Raw genomic sequence first — 20,526 nt, 5'->3', positions numbered from 1 at the left:
CCCTGAATATGAGTGATTATGTGTGTGTGCATGTGCACATACACACACACGCACGCACACACACACACACACACAGAATATTTTACTCTTGATTCCAGAATCGCACAAAAGTTTTCCTTTCTCTCCTACCTGACTTTGGTCATACCTCAAATCTGCTTCCAGTATCATCTCATCAAGGAGAATAGATAGGACACTCTATATTTTACATGTGAACAAACCAAATGCCTAGAAAAGTTCATCAAACTGCTAAGCACTGTAGCAAATTGGAAACAGACTTAGACTAGAGCTCTATTGACTGTGTTGTCCACAAAATATAAATTATTAACTCCAAATGTCTCGACATATCTTGATTATACATATGCACATATGCAAATATATTTATAGAGATATATACAATATATACATACATACTATATACATATATTTTTACATATGTGCCCCCAGAAATATAGCTTTTTAAAATTAGTTTATTAATTTATGTCAAAATTCATACTAAAAGAATCAAAATAAATAAATACCCTAAAGATGTAGTTGTTCCAATTGGAACATCTACCTTTAGTGAAACTTAAAAAATCTGTTGGCCTACCAAGTATTTGGCAAAGACTTCAAAGATGGCTAAACCTCTTCGAAGACGAGTAAAGGATATGTTATCATGTGTTTGTGATGACAAGGAAAGATTCCTTTTGGATCATGGATAAAAGTGAGATTAAAATTTTAGTTCCATAATTGAAAAATTGGCAATGAATCACACAAACATAATATTTTAGAGCCTAGACTATAAAACGATACAAAAATTAGACAGATGTCTAACTACTTTTAAGTAGTTAATGGAGGATAAGTGCAATTGACCACATAATTAGGAACACAGATTCATATAGCTATTTGACAGTAACAAAGACAAAATTAGATACTTAGTCTGACTAAATGATGCCTATGGTTTAAAGAAGTTGGAATGTTAACATGTTTTAGCTAAAAAGAATATAAATCAGTTTCTCTTTCAAATATATACATAATTATTTCTACAAAAATACCAAATCAATCAACTTTTATGTTTAAAATGAAAAGAACTAACGTTTCATTAAGAAACTACCATATAGTGCCTATAACTGTATCCCTTAACTGCTAAGTGGTAAAACTGAGATACAAAACCTCATTTATCTTACTCCAAAAACCTTATGCTTTGCTCTACTACTTCAAAGGTAAAGTTATCACAAAAGCACGTTTTCTAAGTTTTCTTTGATTGAAACCATTAAGAATTATAATAAAAGTATTTTTTAAAAAACTGAATATATTGTAAAATTTTAAAAGGTGACAGTGTTTTTATCTAAAGAACAAAATAAATAAACAAACAAAACAGAAACAGACTCATAGATACATGGAACAAACCGATGGTTCCCAGATAGAAGGATGGTTGGAGGCTGAGTGAAAAATGTGGAGGGATTAAGAACTACAAATTGGCAGTTACAAAATAGTCACAGGGATATAAAGTATAAAATAGGAAATATAGTTGATAATATTGTAATAACTATGTATAGTGTCAGGCAAGGGGGATCATTTCCTAAATTATATAAATGTCTGACTGCTACATACCCAAAACTAATACAAAATAACATTAAATGTCAAAAAAAAAAAGAGAGAGAGAGAGAGATGACAGTGTCCTCTTTAAGTACTGAGTCTATTCCTCTTTACCAAGGTGTCTTTACCTAAGGCATGAGCAATGACTTGGAGGGGCCTACCCCGAATCTTGTCAAACATGTCACAATGCACTCATAGCTCACAATAAATACCATGTATTTATAACTACATTCTTTGAGTTTTAAATAACTACCTGATGTATTTTATACACATTTATGTAATATATTAATTTGTATTTTGAAATATTTTCTCCTTTACCTGAGAGGTCTTTTTTTATTATTAAAAATTATTGAGGTGACATTGATCAACAAAAGCCAATAAGTTTCAAGTCTACAATTGAACAGTATTTTGTATATATTTTGCATCATGTGAAATATTTTTAAATGTGCTAAGTCCAAATAAAATTTTCAGGTCCTGTGTTTTTCAGTAGGTCTGCTAAAACTCATAGTTCCCAGGTATTATGTCTTAATTGACTAATGAGGAAAAAATGGCACTGGGGAAAAAAAGACAAAGTGCCTTACCAAGGTTACTCAGTGGAAATCAGAACAGAAGACTCTATTCTAGGTTTTTTTCATTTCAACATCACATGCCTCAACATGGCATTATTCTCAAAAGCATAGAATCCTACACAAAGCATTATATACAAGACAGTTTGGGGATCTATGCTCAACTGGTTTTTCCTATGAAGCTCAGGAATTTCAATTGGATATTAAATGACATTTAGATTTGAAAGGAAATGTAATTAAAGTATTAGTAGTATCAGTAATGGTATTGGCATTTTCTAAAATAAATAAACCATAATATGCCATCATAGGATGATGGGACATCATGAGCAATCGGTTGTACAGTGTGTTAGAAAATCTATGTAGAATTTGTGTGTGTGTGTAATCCAACGATAACTAAAATTGTTAAATTTTAATACAGGGAAAAGGATTGAAGATTTACATCATCAAATCTTTTCATTTTATAAATCCAGACACTCAAAGACATTAACCCTTTTATACCTAGATCATGGCAGATTCGAAACTAAAAAACAGATTTCCTAACTCCCAGTATACAAGTTATTGTTTTTGTTTTTAATTATTCTCATGATTCTGCATAAATAAGATAACAAAAAGGAAGCAATTTCTATAAATAAAACATGGTAATGTAGGCCATTACCTAACCAGTATTCCTTTTAAAGAAGGAAATTCCTACCGTACATTCTCATTTTGAAGACTAATATAATGAGTACTCTGAAAACCATCAATGAGCAGTGAGTAGCCAGGTTAACCAGTTCAAATCCTGATATTGCAAGCTTTTTTTAATCCATGGTTTTAACTTTGATAATTGTTCAAAGCTTCTTGCTTTTTTGCAGTACCTCAAATATTTCAATAATGGTTCATGTATAGGGTTGGGTTTTAACTTCATTGTTTCGCTAATAATGGCACATGGCTTTACAAGCAGGTTTCAACACATCTGCCTTACAAGAGGAAACTGCTCAAAACTGATGGCCACTTTTAACAAAAGAAAAAGATGAGGCAGAAAAGATGTCACGAAACGTTAAAGACAATTTTTAATTAGTCCATGTAATTTTACTCAAAATTGTAACCACATTCAATAAATGACATTTATCTTTCTGTCCTGAAAACCAAGGGTGTCCCCAGCACTTATAGACAAATTGGCTAAAGTATCATTTTTTTTTTAGTCTTCTTATTCCAGCAATGCTCTAGGCCATTTGTGATTAACTTGAAATCCACTTTTAGTCTCCCTCAACTAATCCTAGTCCTTATTTTCTATGAAATTAAAACATAATATTTTTAAGAGTTTTAAGAAGGTTCCTGTGAAGATCAAATTGTCTTTGATCTTTTATAACGAAACCCTGACTCCCAAATATCATTGTTTATATCTTGTTTAGTAAAATCCTAGGCAATAATGGTATTAGTTTAAATTTCCTTTTAATGATTTTTAAGTTGCCAGTTCCTTAATTTCAACCAATGGTCTCTGGGAACACTTCATCTCAGAATGCATAAAATCACCATCAAACAAAACCAATGATTGCAATGAACTATATTGGCAGGACTTCCAGTTGAGGGAAAAAAAGAGCACAACTCTGTTTAACACTATCCAAAAGATTAATGTTTTACTCTTACTGCTCTTAGCTCTAATGCGATGATGCTATAATGGGGAAACATTTTCATTCATTATTTTCATCTTCAAAAAACTCTATGAGGTAGGTATTATTAATTATATATGTTTTCAAACTGAAACTCAGAAAGGATGGGTGACTCACTTAAAGTCACAGAACTAGTAAGTGGCAGAGTTGGGATTCAGACCTCAGTCTTTCTGTTTCCAAAGGTTGTATCTTTTGATTATACCTGACTTTTAGAAATATAATTTTTCTAAGATTGATGTGAAAAGGACTGAGAACAAGAAGATGACAAAGTAAATAGTGTAGTCAGGCATTTACTTAAGACTGAAAATAAAGTATTAATAACATAAATAATAGAAAATAGAAAATATGTGTGTTTATATGAGATGTAACAAATTCCCTTAGTTACAGACTGAAACTATGCTGTTTCTGACTTTACAAATCTTTAAAATTTCCAAGATCCATACTTAGTTAACTTGTTCAGCCACACTTTGCCTTCTTAGGAAAGGCCCTAGCATCTGTAGCCTTAACTCATACTTACTTTTTATTACCATCTCCCTGTCTGCCATTCAATAATCAAGTCTACTGACTCCTCCTCACTATACTCACTTTGTTAAACATTGAAAATGAGGATATAAAACTCATCAGAGAAGAATAAAAATTTTGCTCCAGTTGGACTTTGAATTTAAATAGATGTGTTGAACTGAGGTCAGACAATTCAAGATTAGCTATTCCTTAGAGCCCATGCATATGGTACATCTGTCAGAGGCAGGTTAACACCCATGCCCCAGATTGTCTGGCAGCATATTAGTGACTTAGCAGATAAGTAGAGGTGAGTAAATAATCCTAATGCTTGATAATTATGTATGTGTCTAATTGGAGTTCTTAAATGATTAAGAGCCATAATGGTTTTTCAGGTAGTTATATGGAGCCTGTAGTATTATTAAGGTAATAATTTCTAGGTAAACATTTCCTTTTTATAAGTGCATTGTGTTTACTCTTAAAAGGCTTTAGTAAATTGATTATTAATACCAGTGGCTCCATTATTGAGGCATTACTTCCAGAAATGTTTTAAATATTTCATGTGGAATTAGAATCAGAGATATTTTTTCCACTATATCTAAAGTAATGTGTTCCATTCTGAACTCATCGTCTTTCCCCGCTTCTCTCCAAATGTGCTCTGCCTTCTTAGGAAAGGCCCTAGGATCTGTAGCCTTAGCTCAAACTTCTTTTTTATTACATCTCCCTATCTGCCATTCAATTAATCAAGTCTACTGACTCCTCTTGCACTCAGACTTCCTTCCTCCTATTCATTCTTTATCTGTGGCCAAAGGAAATTTTCAGAATAAAATTCAAGCATGTGAGCTCTCCTGCTTGAAACCATTTGGTGGTTCCTAATCAAAACTCCTTTAAAATGTTTATAGCACTCCCCAACATGGTGCCTGCCTAATCTCCAGTCCCACCTGATGCCACTCCATGTTATACCATACGGATTCTTCTCAGTTCCTTGAATCTGCAATGCCTTGCCCAACTTCTGAGATTTTGTCCCTGTTTTTCCCTTTGCCTTGAATAGTCTTCCCTGCCTTTTCCTTCAGGTTTCAGCACAGACTTCCTCCCTCCGTTAAGCCTTTACTGAGTCACGTGCTCCTATTATGTGCTTTTAAAGTATCTTATATTTCTGCTACCACAAACTCCATCGCCTTTCATTGTGAATCTTCACATTTAGCACAATACCTAGACTATAGTAGATGTTCAATAACTACTTGTTAAATGAGTGAAATTTGAGTACTATGCTGAAAAATACGAGTATCACTAAGGAGCAGAATGGCGAGATTTCTGAAAAACCATATCATAATTCTAAGGCTAGATGTAACTAAAAATTTTAGACAAGAGAGAACTGAGGGCAAAAGAAATGTCTGTCCCCAAATATATGAAGGGTTCCCATTTGGAAGAAGTATTAAATTTTTTCTGATATCCTTCACACAGATATATCAAGACCAGCAGTTAAAAAATTCAAGAAGGATATTTCAACTAGGTGTAGGCAGAGCTTTCTAACAATTAGAGCTGTTCAGTCATAACTATGGTGCTTCAAAAAGAGCTAAATTCCTCATCATGAAAATGGCCAAGTGAAATCTCACTAATCGTCAGTTGGGATTCCTGGAGAAAGTTAATCCTGCATAGAAATGAGACCAAAATAGAACCAATACCATAGCTTTTACCAATTTTATGGCATGCTTCTTTTGCTTGTCAAAAATAATCATTTTTTAAACAAAATTAATGAAGGAGAGTGGTTTTAGTGGAAAGTAGGGTGACTATTAAGCATTTTTTTTTCCCCAGTGGTTAATTATACTTGTGCCAAGTTCAAAGGTAATATTAAGCTTCAGGGAAAAAAAAGTGGTAATTCAGCAAGTCACAGAAGTTGACTCTTGAGTTTATTAGGTTAGAGATGCCACAGGACTGAATAAATGTCCACCCCTAGTGGAATGTAGGAAATTTGCAAATTTAAGCCACTACCTAACTGTACTCTACTTAGTAGTATTTTCCCAACTCTGAGCTGCTAGAAGACATATTTCTGATAAATGTCCAAGTCCAGAAATGAATAATAGATTTGAGCATCTTTAAAAAAAGGTAAATATTTAGTAAAATAGAATATTGGTGAGGGCATTCTAAGTAGGAATCTTTCTATTAAATTTTTCTATTTGAAGATTTATGGTGGAAATGGTTAGAGGACAAGTTGCCAGTCTGGCCAGAGATGCAAGTTCAGGCCTAGGAATAAAGTGGAGTTGGAGAATTTGGTTTGACCTCAACTATCGAAGATCTTGGATATCAGGCTAAGGAATTTGAGTGTTATTCCATAAGAAGAATGTGAACATAAATAGTGAACACAAGAGTACTATTTGGAAAAGATGAGGCAAGAATATTATATAGAGTAGATCTCCAATATAAGCACAAATTACAGATGACTCTACTATAATAGTTTAAACTATTGACAATTTATGCACCCCTTCATAATTTTGACACACTGATTATTGTCACAATGTTATTAACCACCACCACCCCTCACCAAAGGAAGCTCCTTGCTATATGCTTGGTTATGGGAGAAAATACAGATTTCATCCTCTCCCAATAGGATGGTTGAGGGCAGGTTTTTTTGTTTTTTGTTTTTGTTTTTACCATGGCTTTGCGTAAAATAGTTCTACAAGTTATAGAAGGAGAAAGAGAAGGAGGAGGAGGAGGAGGAGGAGGAAGAGGAGAAGATAGAGAAAGAGAAGGGGGATGAGGAGGAAGAGGGAGAGGAGGAAGAGGAAGAGAAAGAAGAAGGGGAAGAAGGAAAAGAAGAGGAAGAAGGTGACAATTACAATGTACTATTTGAGGTGATTTTATCAATACATTTTTGCACATATGCTTTGTGCTACCAAATATTTGGTGGCAATTAGTATAAATGTTACTGTATTTATAATTTGATTTGGAACATTTAAGGCATGTAAATCAGTCAAGATCGTGAAGTATATTAATAAACAATGTTAAAAGCCAATAATATTTTTTCAGTTCTTTGAAATATCATTTTTGTGCTTTCAATCTTAGTCATTTTCTTTTTTCCTTCATGCAAACATTCAACCAAAATTATTAGTAAAAGGCAAAATCCAACTATTCTAAGAACAAGGAATTTTACCCATTTTGCATAATAACTACATTATTAATAAAAATATAAATCTGATGACTTCAGTACAAATGATGTTTTAAATTGTTTTTATTTTTTGCTTTTCCTTGTTTTATTTCAGTTTGTATATATCCCTTAGAATGTACGATTTGAAGTAGAACATCATACTCTATTTCTTCTAAATTTGTTTTATGTTGAAGTTTCAAAAATTTATTTCATATCTAAGAAAGTTACTTTCTCCTAAGTAGTTTGATGCTAAAGCCTTTCAGATTTTTCACTAAAGTGATATGTAAGCCTATAGCTTTAACAACACGAGGTCAATTCCAAATTCTAACTTCTCCACAGAAAAATTTAATATTAAAAGGGGAAAAAAATCTCAATAGAAAGTATGTGTGGTTGTGATATGTGTGGAAAAATTGACAAGAAGAATGTCAAACTAAATTAGAAATGAGTAAATGGGGTCGATGCCTACAATGAGCTCTTTTTTTTTTTTTTTCTTTTTTTTTTTTTTTAGGCAAGGCAACCCTTGGTTGACCTCACAGATTGCAAGGACCTTGTCAGCATACAATCCCTTACTTTTTATGCCTACAGCACCTGGTCTTCCTAGGTGGTCTCCTATCCAAGTACTAACCAGACCCAACCCTGCTTAGCTTCTGAGATCAGATGGGATCAGGCTTGTTCAGGGTAACATGGCTGTAGACTCATTTTTATGTAATATGTCAGCAGTATGCCTATAATGATAGACATGTTAATAAGTACCCAGATAACAGAAATATAGAGCCCAATCTAATATTAGTCAGAAGATAATAAAGCAGCTGAGATGTTGTAATGTGAAGCTTTATGTAGATATGCCTGCAAATAATTCACTGGGACCAAAGTAAGTTGTTTCTATGGTTTCTTTGTGTACAAAGTGATGGGAAAGAAACAGAAGGTACAAGGTCCACTTTAAAATTATGTTTTCTACCATCAATATGTTCTGCTTATGTAAGAATATTACATACAAACCAATCAAATAGACTTAGGTGAAGTGTGCAATTTTAAATGCTTTTGGTAAGTAAAGAACTATTTTATTTTCGGTATTGACTACAGGTTACTATTAACTTATTGCTAAGAAAAGGAAATAGTTTAAGAGAATTACTGGGTGAAATGTTTATTTCATAATTCAAAAGAAATGAAAAGAAACCTAGCTCTATTTATCTGGGCACATATGCTAGTAGCCGTAGAAGGAAAATATATGGCCATTAGTGGATTAGATACTGCTGCCGTATGATGGTATTGAACTGAACTCTTGAACTCCTATATTCCTGTAAGAAAACAACCAAATTGATTATATTCAGTTTTCTATCATTACCACTTTACTGACAATTTAAAATCAGATTTGAATAAAGATAGTAAAAGAAAAATAAAATTGGTTATTAGACAAACATATTCAGTCTTTAGATTGTCCTATAAAACATAAGAAGTCCCAAGATTATTATTACGCAAAATCTATGTATTCAGTCACTAGTTGTCTATGGTGCTTGATTCGCAGCATGTCTATACTAAAACAATGAAACAAGTAGCTCAAGTCCTCAACTACTAAAATTTAGCCTTATTAAGATGATTCCAAGAATGTTTTTCATCCTGTATGTTGTGCTGCAAAAGCCACTTTAAATTACTCTCAAAAATATGACAATTCTATGGGTTATCATTTGTAGGTCCTTGTGAAATGTGAAGACAGGGATAAACCTTGTGAAATAATCAGGTATTTTTAAGTGGTCCCTATTTTCCTCCCAAAGTAAGAGTTTCTCCTAGTCACTCTCCCAGATCCTCAGAGCCCTATTCTGCAGCCCTGCTACCCAAAGAGGACTTAACTAAAGCCTGATACACATGGAAGGGCCTTGTGACCCAACATCTCTTCTTCTAACTCACATCAAAATTTAATAATTCTATAATTTATTCCTTCAGGGTATTACTAGGTGACAGAAAGTCATTGACAATCGGAGCAAATGAGTTAATGAATCCAGTGACTTTTTACTTCTACTTCAGTAAAGCCTTCCAGCTGGAGTGGTCGATGAAGGTTTGATGGAGAAAGAGGGATTTGATCTGAGTCTAAAAAGATAAGAAAAACTACAGTAGCTTGGAAGAAAAGATGACAACGTAGTATGTATACAAATCAGTCATATTCTGGGTCAACTAGAATACAAATGTAAACTTTTGTATTAGCCTTCCAACTAATGTTTTAAGTCAAGACAAAGATTGTTTTAATAAGTGTAGATATATAGATAGCAAATAAAGACATAAATAACAGGGTCTAACTCTAAAAATGAAATAATGCATGAGATTTATTTTTGTTTGGTTATATGATTTTTTTTGCTTACATAAAAAAAATCTAGTATTAATAACTCTAAAGTCTAATAATTATCAAAGGAAAAAAAAAAGGAAAAGGTATAGAATCACCACTCCAAGTTACTTACTTTGGAATAAGAAGAAGTACATTCTGATATTCACATCAAAAAGAACCCTACTTGGTCAAGTTACAATGAGGAAGTTGCTTATAATTACTTCCAAGAGGGAGACAGAAATAAAACAGCAAGAGTATGATGTTGCCTATTTGTAGAAAGAAAAATGTTATTAACATAGTTGAAAGTGCAGACCTTGGATAGACAATCTATGTTTAAATTTTAGACCTACTAACTTACTAGCTTCTTTGACTTAAGCAGCTCTCCTATCGCCCTCCTGTAAAATTCATCTCACAGAGTTGTTGGGATGTATATTATAGGTCAAATAGGTTGCAAACTATAAAACTTTCAAAGGTAAGATACATTATTATTAACTTCTTAAATTTGCCTTTAAACTTACATGGTTTTTAAAATTGTTTTATATGTAATTTAGAGATATTTTATGTTTTTGTATCCTAAGTGTATATCAAAATATATTTTTGAATCTGCTCCTTGTACTGTAATTGTCTATATAAACAATACAGCTCATCTTGGCCTTGATTCCAATGAAGGCTATGAACCATATGTAGAACTAGGGTATAAAGCATCTTTGACTTTCTCCAAGACCTTAAGCAAAAAGTGCCCTTCATTGGCAGAGTAAAGCAGGAATTCTGGGCTATTCACCAAGCAAAATGACCTGTGGCAGAATTTGAGATGAGCCATTTTAGTTCAGTCATTCATGATATTTTTTTTTTCACTGAAATGTGATAGTAATTCAGTCTCTGGTATTATTCCTAAAAAATCTTTTAATCACTGGAGCAAGTGGCTAGTGCTTAGGATCTATGAAGGAAGAGTGGGTAATCCTTGGAGTGCTTTAGAAAACAAATCCAGTCTGAGTCTGTCCTGCAAGATCTGAAATCCCTGCATATAAGGAAAAGTTATTTTCAGTAAGAAGGTACCTATGGCAAATGAGCAAGTTTTCTGTATTGAGCTTTAGAAGGCTCAGCAAAAAATAAATGAGGAAATAGAAAAGCATTAATGTTTATCATAATCTAACACAATTATTATTATTATTTTTTTGCTCTGTTTATTTCTTTCCTTTAATTAGATCTCAGCTGGAGCACAATTATCAACAATTTGAGTAATAGAGGTTCCATTGACTATGGAGGAAATGACTGACTGACTCAAAGCAAGAAATAAGATTCATGAGTAGATTATGATAAAATATATGAGGTCTTCATGAGAAGACCTCATGTGCCTTATCATAGCTAATTGAAAGCTAGGACAAGTAAACTATAATATACAAATGAGAGGTCATAACAAATCATTTATGAAAAGTAACTCTGCCCTAGCCTATCACTCATTACATAATTAAGTCCGCCAAAGCCTCTTACGTAAACCAGAGTGGAGAAAGAACAAGTCTACTACCAGCAGTGTTGCTAGCACACATTATGCTTGATTCCAGCAGCACAATCAGTGCTGGGATTACCATAATCTGTGCTTCATGGAAGTCTGACAGTCTTGCCATGTTCACTGACTCTAAGGTTAGGGCTCTCAGCTCTACACAAAACCACCACACAGGGTTAAAATCATGAAAAAGCAGTTAGCAAGTTATTGTGTGATTTTGGAATAAAACAGTAAGTCAGTCCTAGACTGACCAGAGGCAATAAAAATATAGAGGGATAAATTCAACCTGTGTAACAGAATCAGCAGAAAAGCCATTGATAGATTTAGGGGGCAAGAGACAGAGAGAGACACACACAAAGAAAGAGACAGAGAGACAGAGAGATGATTCTAAGTTTGGATGGTTCAGCACTTAGAAGAATAGGAAATTATTAACAGAAATTCTAAGGTCAAGAGTTAATAGGTTGAGTTCAAATTGGTGACACATTTCAGTTAGACACTAACTTTCAGCTGGTAGAGGAGAAGCTCCCTTTCTATATCTAATTATGTTTCTCTTTATATTCATAAATCATGAAAATGGGCATGGAAAGCCTACCCAAATGAGAAGATAGTCTTAAAGCAATTACTATTCAATAAATGTAACTTATTTTTTAAAATATTCTTCTGATTTAAAAAAATAATAGTTTAATGAATCTCATCATTTGAATCTATGCCAGTAATTTCAATGGTTTTTTTACTAATGGTTTTTAAATAATCTGATTAGCTTTTGATATGTTGGTTTTAAATTCAAATGGTTAGATGTTTAAATAATTATTATCAGTTTTATTCCATTTATAACTTGAATCCACAAAGCTTTTCTAGATGCTTTGGTAGGCCCTGGCCTTTGTAAGTCACATCACTTAGTGGAGGTAAATTTTATTGTGATATTTTTACACATAGTTGGAGTGCTTTAGAAAACAATGATGTGGTTGGGTATTTGAATTATATATGTATATGTATATGTACATGTGTTTGTGCAAATAGATATGTGTACATGTTTTCTAACAGTCTGTTTTTCATCAGACAGGAGAAAAAGCATAAAATAATGTTGCATCATTGAGGCAAATTATTCTAAAAATTGGATTCCAAAATAACTTTTGTTCTCATTTTTCTATTTTGTGCATTAAGTTCTATTTTATAAGCAGGTCAATATATATTTATATACAAAGAATGTGATTCTGAAACTGTTTCCCATAATGATGGAAAATTTCTCCCAGAGAATGAAAAAAAAAGAAAGATTACAAATTTCCTAGCTTTTCTTAGTTCATATAATACTTTTCCTTCAGCATTATTGCCAAGGTCAAAGTGTAATTGTATTCTAACCAGACTGTCAATATATCTTCCTTTGATGATGCAGATTTTGGCAACTTATTTCACTAATAGCTTTGTTAAGCACTATAATTGTCTCTATATCATATTACTCTAAGTGATACAAGGTCATTGAATTAAATTAAAAGATAATCTTCTACCCATAGCACAGAGAATACTCACAGATATAGATGTAACATTTCCCAGCATGTGCTGGATGCCCTTAAAATACTAGAGATGAGTGTGCGGGGGGACATAGCATGGAGAAGGAGGTGATAGCTAACAAAGTAGACATGAGGAAATGAGCAGCTGGGACATTTTCTCCAGGTCATTCCTCCCCTTTCACCTGAGGCTTTCAAGATTCCTTCTGAGCTCCAGGTAGACTACTGTTCTAAATTGTTAGAGTGAAGGCATTACATCTGGCCAGAGTACTTGCATTTTAGAAGATAGAGTATATAGTAATAACAATAACTTCAGTAATAATAACTTCAAAAGGTAAAATTTCAGGTAGTATGGAACCTGATTTAGGGAGATATTTTCCAGCATCTCTATAATCTTACCACCTAGGTGCCCCCATCCCTCATAGAGGCTTTTTTGTTTGTAGTTTTGTCTGTTTGTTTAACCTGAAGGCCTTGAATGGAACTTGCATCCTCCAAGTAAACCATAGTTTCAATCACGATGTCCTGCACGGAGTCCAGGCACTCATATATGTCACCTGCCTAGGTCCTAGGAATATAGTTTAAGCTCCTGGTAAATTCTGCTACCAAATTGTGTCTAGAATTGCTGGAACAGAGTCAGCTCACTACTTAGTCAAAGCCATGACTAGAAAATAATGGGAGAAAGAGCAGAATCCCGAAGCTTGTAGGTTTGTTCCTGAGCAATTCTAAAATAAAGAAATATGGAAATAACACTTCTCCGATACTTACATAGTAAGGTTAGATTTTATTTTTTGTTAGAGGTTGCCAAGTACCACTGTCTTGGATATGATTATGAACTAGATACAATTAGCAAGAGCTGTTAGTGACTTTTTCAATCTTAAATTTGAAACTGGATGTGCCTTTAACTCCCCAGAACAGCTGACAATGATGTGGTCCATGTGTATTATTTTGCAGACACAAAAATGCACATCGTTTTATTTAATAGACACAGAACAGCCTACTTTCTAATGAATATATTTTGTATTTAGTGAAATATGGAAGTATTCAAAAAAATGAAATGCATTTCAGAGTCATAGGAACCCAACTTCCTCACTTTAATAGAACTGAGGAGGATGAGCCACTTTCCTGGGGAAACACAGGCAGTAGCAGCCATCTGAGATCCATATACAGGGCTGAGTGATTCCAGTGCTTCTACTTCTAGGTACTACATGCCTGTCTCCCCAAAATAATAGCTGCTACTTATGAAGCAGCTAGTCTTTGTACTGTGCTTTGCAACATTATAATTTAATACCTCAAAAATGTCCTGAGATGGACATTTCTGTACTGAGTTTAAATATATTTTGTATTTTTGCCACTTATGGTTAGTTTTACTATCAATACACATGTGTTATAAATATGTCTCAGGTAGGTTTCTTCATGAGCATAGAAATGATAGTTTACTATTTTATGCCCCAGAGGAGCTAACACTGTGCCTTAGTGAGAGTAAGTACTCAAAAAGTTTGATAGATTGTCATTTCATTTGAAATCTATTTATTATCCATTTAAATTAAATAATCCATGGGTATCTAATATCTACTCTACTAGATAGTCACTCTGCTAGTTTGAGTAGATGTATCTACTCTATTAGTTTTGAATAAATAATAAAATTTTAGCTCTGACACCAACCCTTAAAAGCTGAAAGCCAAAAGATCAAAAGAAGTCATACAAATGCTTTAGAGATTCGTGAGCATGATAAATAAATGCCTCTATGTCTTGGCCAGAATTAATCTTACCATAGTCTGAGCAGTTGGAATTTCTACTATTACAATTGTATTCTAGTTTATCCAGATGTATTATTCTCTGTTACCTAGACCACATGTTCGTGGAGGACTTAGAAGAAAAACTCAATAAATATTTACTGAATTGAATTGAATGTATCAACCAATAAATAGCTTCAAGAGGTGGAGATGGGGAAGAGTTTTGAAATAACAAATCCAGCAATGAATGAGGTTAGTCAGGGAAAACTTGAAATTGATGTGAGTCTCCTGCTGTAATTTAAATAAGAGAAATGGGTGGAAAACGTGGAGATTGATTTACACAAATGAGCAAGTCTAGTCTAAGTCAGAAGAACCAAAAGAAGGAACCAAAAAGAAAAAGCTTAACCACAGCACTGGGATGGTGTATGGAAGGGAGAACAAATGGAGTGGGATCAATGTGAGCAATCAAAATGAGTGTCTGATACCTATCTCTAATGGTTTTTATACTCAATATTCAAACTTCTTTCTTTCCACATACTATTAGAATATGAATTTCATTTTTGGTCATATACCAATCTGCCACAAAGATCTCTAATGCTTGCAATAGTATTTTCAGAACTTTATAGACATCAGTAGCATGCTTACTTTACAAATTTTAAAAGACTTATATTTCATGAAAATTATATTTGTAAACAAGACATGTTCAGTTGAAGAAATACCACAATATCACAATATAAGATGCCTTTAATTGTGTAGTCTTATCCTGATGATTAAAGAGGTATGGTACATCTTTTCTCTTATCAAGAACTCTCATCTCTTAGGGATGCTGAGACTGTCTAATACAGTTAGGATTGAAAAAGAACTGGGCCATCTTCCAATAAGAAATGCAGATTTTAGGAGAACTCAGCTTTTCTCAACACAGATATCATGATGCAGGGGATTGCATGACTTCAGCATCACCTTGTTTGTAGGTACTATGCTATCTATGCATTGTTTCACACTTCAATATCCTATTTAAGAAAGGAGGAAACCAAGCACAGAGAGATTAAATACACACCCAATGTCTCACCCCCACAAAGCTGAGATTCAAACTCTGATCTTAATCCAAAGCTAGTGTTTTACCTACTACAGATACTGCTTCTCTACATCATGCAAAAGTACCTTAAAGGTATTTTCATCTGTTGCATTCATCATAAGTAGGGAAACAAAGACCAAGAAAAATGAAATAAATTGACCCTACAATCATTCATCACCAAGCTATTTCTAATTAAAATCAACATAAAAGATGAGCAATATATGCTGTTATTCAAAATGAGCAAAACTAGTAATCTTGCTGAAATAAAGTGGCACTATTTCATTGTTTTATAATTTGCCCTTTCATTTTCTTTCATTTAACTTAAAGATTATACTAGTTCCTTTGAACACTTATAGTGTAGCAAACTTGGCCATTACTAGGAACTAGAACCTCATTTTTGGCTCACAATTTTGGGGCTATTTGGCTGCACAGACTGAATAGTTATAAACAAATAAGTCAATCAATGGTATAGTACATGAATCTCTGAAAGCTACATTCATCACTTGTCATTAGATCATTCAGCGTGGTTTGGCATTTAATAACTCATAGAAATGAACTCTGAGGAGAAAAAAATAAGTTTTTCTGACAATCTCATAAAAATCAATACTGGTTAACTCTTGAATGGTCTTCAAACATTGGACATTGTTTTGTACTATCGTTAGTACTGAGATGGCAAAATAAATGTTAAACAATTAACAAGGATTGTGAATCAGAATGAATTACAACCATATTCCCAGGGAATATGAGAAAACCTAGAATGAAATGAAACTGTATGAACTGTGGGTCCAGTACACTTTTACTTGAATACATTTGATTGGAGGTCCCCATAGGTGACAGGCATGTCCAGGACTGGGCTGATGACGTCTTTCTTACTCATCCTTAAGAGTACCAGGAAAATCCTCAGTGTGATTCTGAACCTTGCACTCAAGGTGCCCATTGTCTTTTGACCACAAATTATTCATTTTATAACAGAGTCTCCATGAAAAGAGTATGTGCATATGAATGCCCTAACACTGGAAATAAATCTTCACTTTAACTTTGTTGACCCTGCAAAACCTCCCATTGTCAGCAATTCTTGGAGCCCCTCTATTTTTAACCACTATCTGAGTCCAGCAATACTCTCTAGCTGTCATTCAATGTCTTGAGATTATAAATCCAGAACCTTCAAAATCTCATTGGCTTAGCATTAGAGTCATAAAATGTGAGCCTCATTCAGAAAGTCACATGCTATATCCAGAATGGACTATGGCTTCTTTTTCAGTTTGTGGAGCTGAATAACCCAATCAATTGGAAATTCCAGTTCTCTCTACTGACTAGACTTACTATCAAGGTTGAAGGGAGACAGTGTGATATTTAATTTGTGTTCCTCATATTAACTAATTTTTAAGATCCTGATCTATGTAAGAAAGTGCTTTTTTTTTTTAATTCCTCATTTCTAAGAATATTTGGAGCTAAAATTGTCAAAGATAAACTCAATCTTCCCCCAAATTTGACTGTGATAGGAAGTTCAATATATATGACCCCAAACCATTTTATATTATATTTCTGGTTGCAATTTTTAGATGTACAAGATTTTAAATCATGCCAAAACTCCTGGGTATTTACCCAAATCTTCACTAAGCTCCAAGCTTCTTATAGTTCACTCATGTTTAGTAGGCATCAGGTCCATTAAATTTAATTGTAACCATATTGTCTCTGCTTAACAGTAAGTGGAAAGAATGAATGCCACAAACTTTAATATTCAGAAGGCCTAGTCTAGGCTGGCTTTTCACTGGAAGATTGTGTACAGCTCTTGGCTCCAAAGGCCAACAGACAAGGGGAAATTGAATACAGTTCATTAAAGCTTTACAGGGGCCTGGGAATATTCAATCCAGAAAAGAAAATAATAAAGAATTCTTTTTAGCATTTAAAAAAGTGAGTAAATAAAATTTATTATAAAAAAGTGAGTAAATAAAGAGTTACTTTAGAATAAAATGGAACATCACTCAAGTTTGGTATAAGAAACTGTATTTTCTAAAGTAAAATTATTGAATCTGGAATTGAAAACCGGGGATAACTATAGATTCTTCTCTGAGATATATAAAATAGAGTGAGTTTCTGGTATGTGGACTTATGTATCTTTCATGGAGATGTATGGTTAGATTAGGTATTTTCTGAAGTACTTTTCCAATTGTAGATTTTTAATACTAGTAATCAAATATAGTCTTCTTGGAAGTCTATTTAAAGACAAGTAATGTTTAAGTAAACCTAGAAATGTGATTAAGTAAATTGCAGAAAGTGGCATTGTCATTTATTTCTAAATAAGGAGGATTTATGTGTAGTCATTCCTCTAAGTAAAAATATAGGAACCAAGCTCGTTAATTACAGATTATACAAGATAAAAAGCAAATAGCACGTAGTACAAGAATAAACAATGAGGCTCTACTGTTTTGCCTTAGAGAGCTTGTCATAAATAGGCTCCTACTCAGAAGAGGAACTGAAAATACAGAAAGGTATCTGGTAGCCCCAGAAAACATTTGAAAAAGATGAAATGTTTCTTTGGTGCCTCTCTACCCCCACATCTCAAGTTTCCGGTATCTTTTTTACAGCTTTCTGGCTGTTTAGAGTCATTCTTAGAAATAAGCACATAATTTATGTCATCTCCATCATAAAGACACACCCTCTGCTATTAAATATTTTTAGGTCCAATGCTTTCAATTCAATATTTTTAGTTCTGTTTCCCATTATTTTGAGTTAACTGATTAATTTATGCCAGAGAATGATATATCCTTAAGAGGGTATACTTTTGTATATGTTTCTTTAATGCTTCTACTGCTGAGAATTCTAGACTACTGGTTCAAAAGGGACTGATGGGACATTTTGTTGTCCCTGGAATCCTACCAATCAGGTGCCTACCTCATCTGTGTGTTTTGACCAGCATAGATGAACTAGGAAACAAACAATCTGGATTTACATGTTGAAATATCTTTCTGTTCTATTTCTCGTCTATCAAATATAAACAGAATTCATATATATTTCTAAATTTAAAATTAAATCATTCTTTCAAATATTCTTTTATAATTGACTGTCTACAAACTCTTGAAGAGGTTAAAAGAAAGTTATGTCTAATCACTTAACAATGATTACAATCCAATCATATGAATTGAAAGGGTTTGTTAATTATGTCTCTAAATGGAAAATTTAATTTTCCTTGCCTCATTAATTTACAATAAAGAAAGATTTTCAGGGATTTTAAACAGCGTTAATGATAGGCGATTCCAACACTCACTGGTTTGCTGCGCAATTTCAATAAATTGAAGAGATTTGTTTAGTTTGCCAGGATTTAAAGCTATGGTCAATTTTTATTTGTCAAAGTATACATTGCTTTTGAGAGCTAGAAGAAGCAATTACTTTAAAAAGGTCATTTGACACTTAACAAGGTTTTTTGTTGTTGCTGTTATTTGTTTTGTTTTGTTTTGTTTGATAGTGTTCAGATATTTGGAACATAAAGAATTGTGGAGTAGGACAGAAATATTTAGTACAGATGAAATTATAAAGATTCTATTCCACTTGCTATATCTTAACTCTTAAATATCATGTGCAAAGTTTGTATGTCCAGAACACATAAACTAATGACACCTAACATTTGCTGCACTTAGACATTTTTAAAGTGTATTCACATTAACTCTTTTAATCATTACAGCAACCCTGTGAAGTCGAAAGGATGGACATTATAATCTCTATTTTATAGCTGAGAAAACAAAGCTTGGAAATATTGTTCCTTACCCCAACACCACATGGCTAATTAGACCAGTATCCAGAGTGAGTTTGGTTTGGTATGGTGTTCTTTTGCTGCTATTAGTTTGTCTGTTGGGTCCTCAGATTTATTTCCTTAGTAATCATGGTACTAGACCATGGTTACTTAGAAAACTACATAAGTATTTGAGTTTTTGCTACAAGAACCCATACTAGGCCAAATACGGGCTGCCATTGCTTTACACTTCCAGAGGCAGTTCAGTCCCTTGCAAACTATTCTAGGATCCAAAAAGAGGATGAAGATGCAGAAAGATGACATTACTAAAATTGCATAGTTGTCAGTGGCATGCTATTTGCCAAGGGTGCTTATAAACAGAGAAAAAAAAAATGGAGTCAATAGGGAAATAAGACAATGCCATCTAGTGATTAGGAGGTCTGATAAGAAAAAGTTTCTAGAGAAAATCTAAATTTGGTTGACAGAGATATTTCAATATAAATCCTAATCTACTAAACTAAGTGGTTTAAACAAAAGGACTTATTTAAGGTTTGGGTTTGCTTGTCAGTAGAACCTGAATGTTTAGTCACATTTAGAGAGCCTTCACTATGTAATGTAAATGGAAATTTGCAGGCCAGCATCATGCCATAGGAAATGCATGGGCTTTAGTATTATAATCATCTGTTTTTGTGTAATCTGTCACATAATGTAGTAACTTCTGCAAAAATCACTTCATCACTCTGATACTCACTTTCCTCATCTGTAAATGATACATATTTGGCATTCAAGAAATAGTTGTTACTATTTGGGGGCTCAAATAAGAACCACAAGGTCACTTACATGGCTTCACTGTGTTCAAACAGTAACAATACCTGCAGAACTCTGAAAGCTGCTCTTTAGGAAGCAGAAAAGAACCTAGAAATCAAATAGGTCAGCTCTTTGCAGGGCTGGCATAGGGAGGTACACTCTACGACATTGTGGAAAAGTCTGTCACTGAGCAAAGGCAGTGGTAAAAAATTGCTAAAAAATTACCTCCAATCTGAGAAAATTTCATTATTATGTTTATTTACTTGCATTCATTTGTAAACTTTAAGTGCATACCATTTGTACCTCTTAGTCATCCAAATATGTTAACATTGATTAAGAGAGATAACATATTTGAAAATGATCTTAAAATGCTATAGCACTTTAAAGATATAGGATCAATTATAATTCTTTATTTTCAGCAG

General features: G+C 33.4%; 1 protein-coding gene and 1 pseudogene across 2 annotated transcripts in view; both read right to left on the bottom strand.

Moving 5' to 3' along the window:
* The window catches only part of PPP1R1C (protein phosphatase 1 regulatory inhibitor subunit 1C), a 106,561-nt gene that overhangs the window by 82,988 nt on the left and 3,047 nt on the right, over positions 1-20,526 (bottom strand). The gene's annotated exons all lie outside the window — the stretch shown is intronic.
* Positions 8,010-8,128, bottom strand: LOC112470854 (annotated as a pseudogene).

The sequence above is a fragment of the Pteropus alecto genome, unplaced genomic scaffold (assembly GCF_000325575.1).
Source record: "Pteropus alecto unplaced genomic scaffold, ASM32557v1 scaffold3, whole genome shotgun sequence".
Taxonomy (NCBI): Eukaryota; Metazoa; Chordata; class Mammalia; order Chiroptera; family Pteropodidae; genus Pteropus; species Pteropus alecto.
Note: the sequence above shows the minus strand (reverse complement) of the source record. Positions and strands in the feature narration are given on the sequence as shown.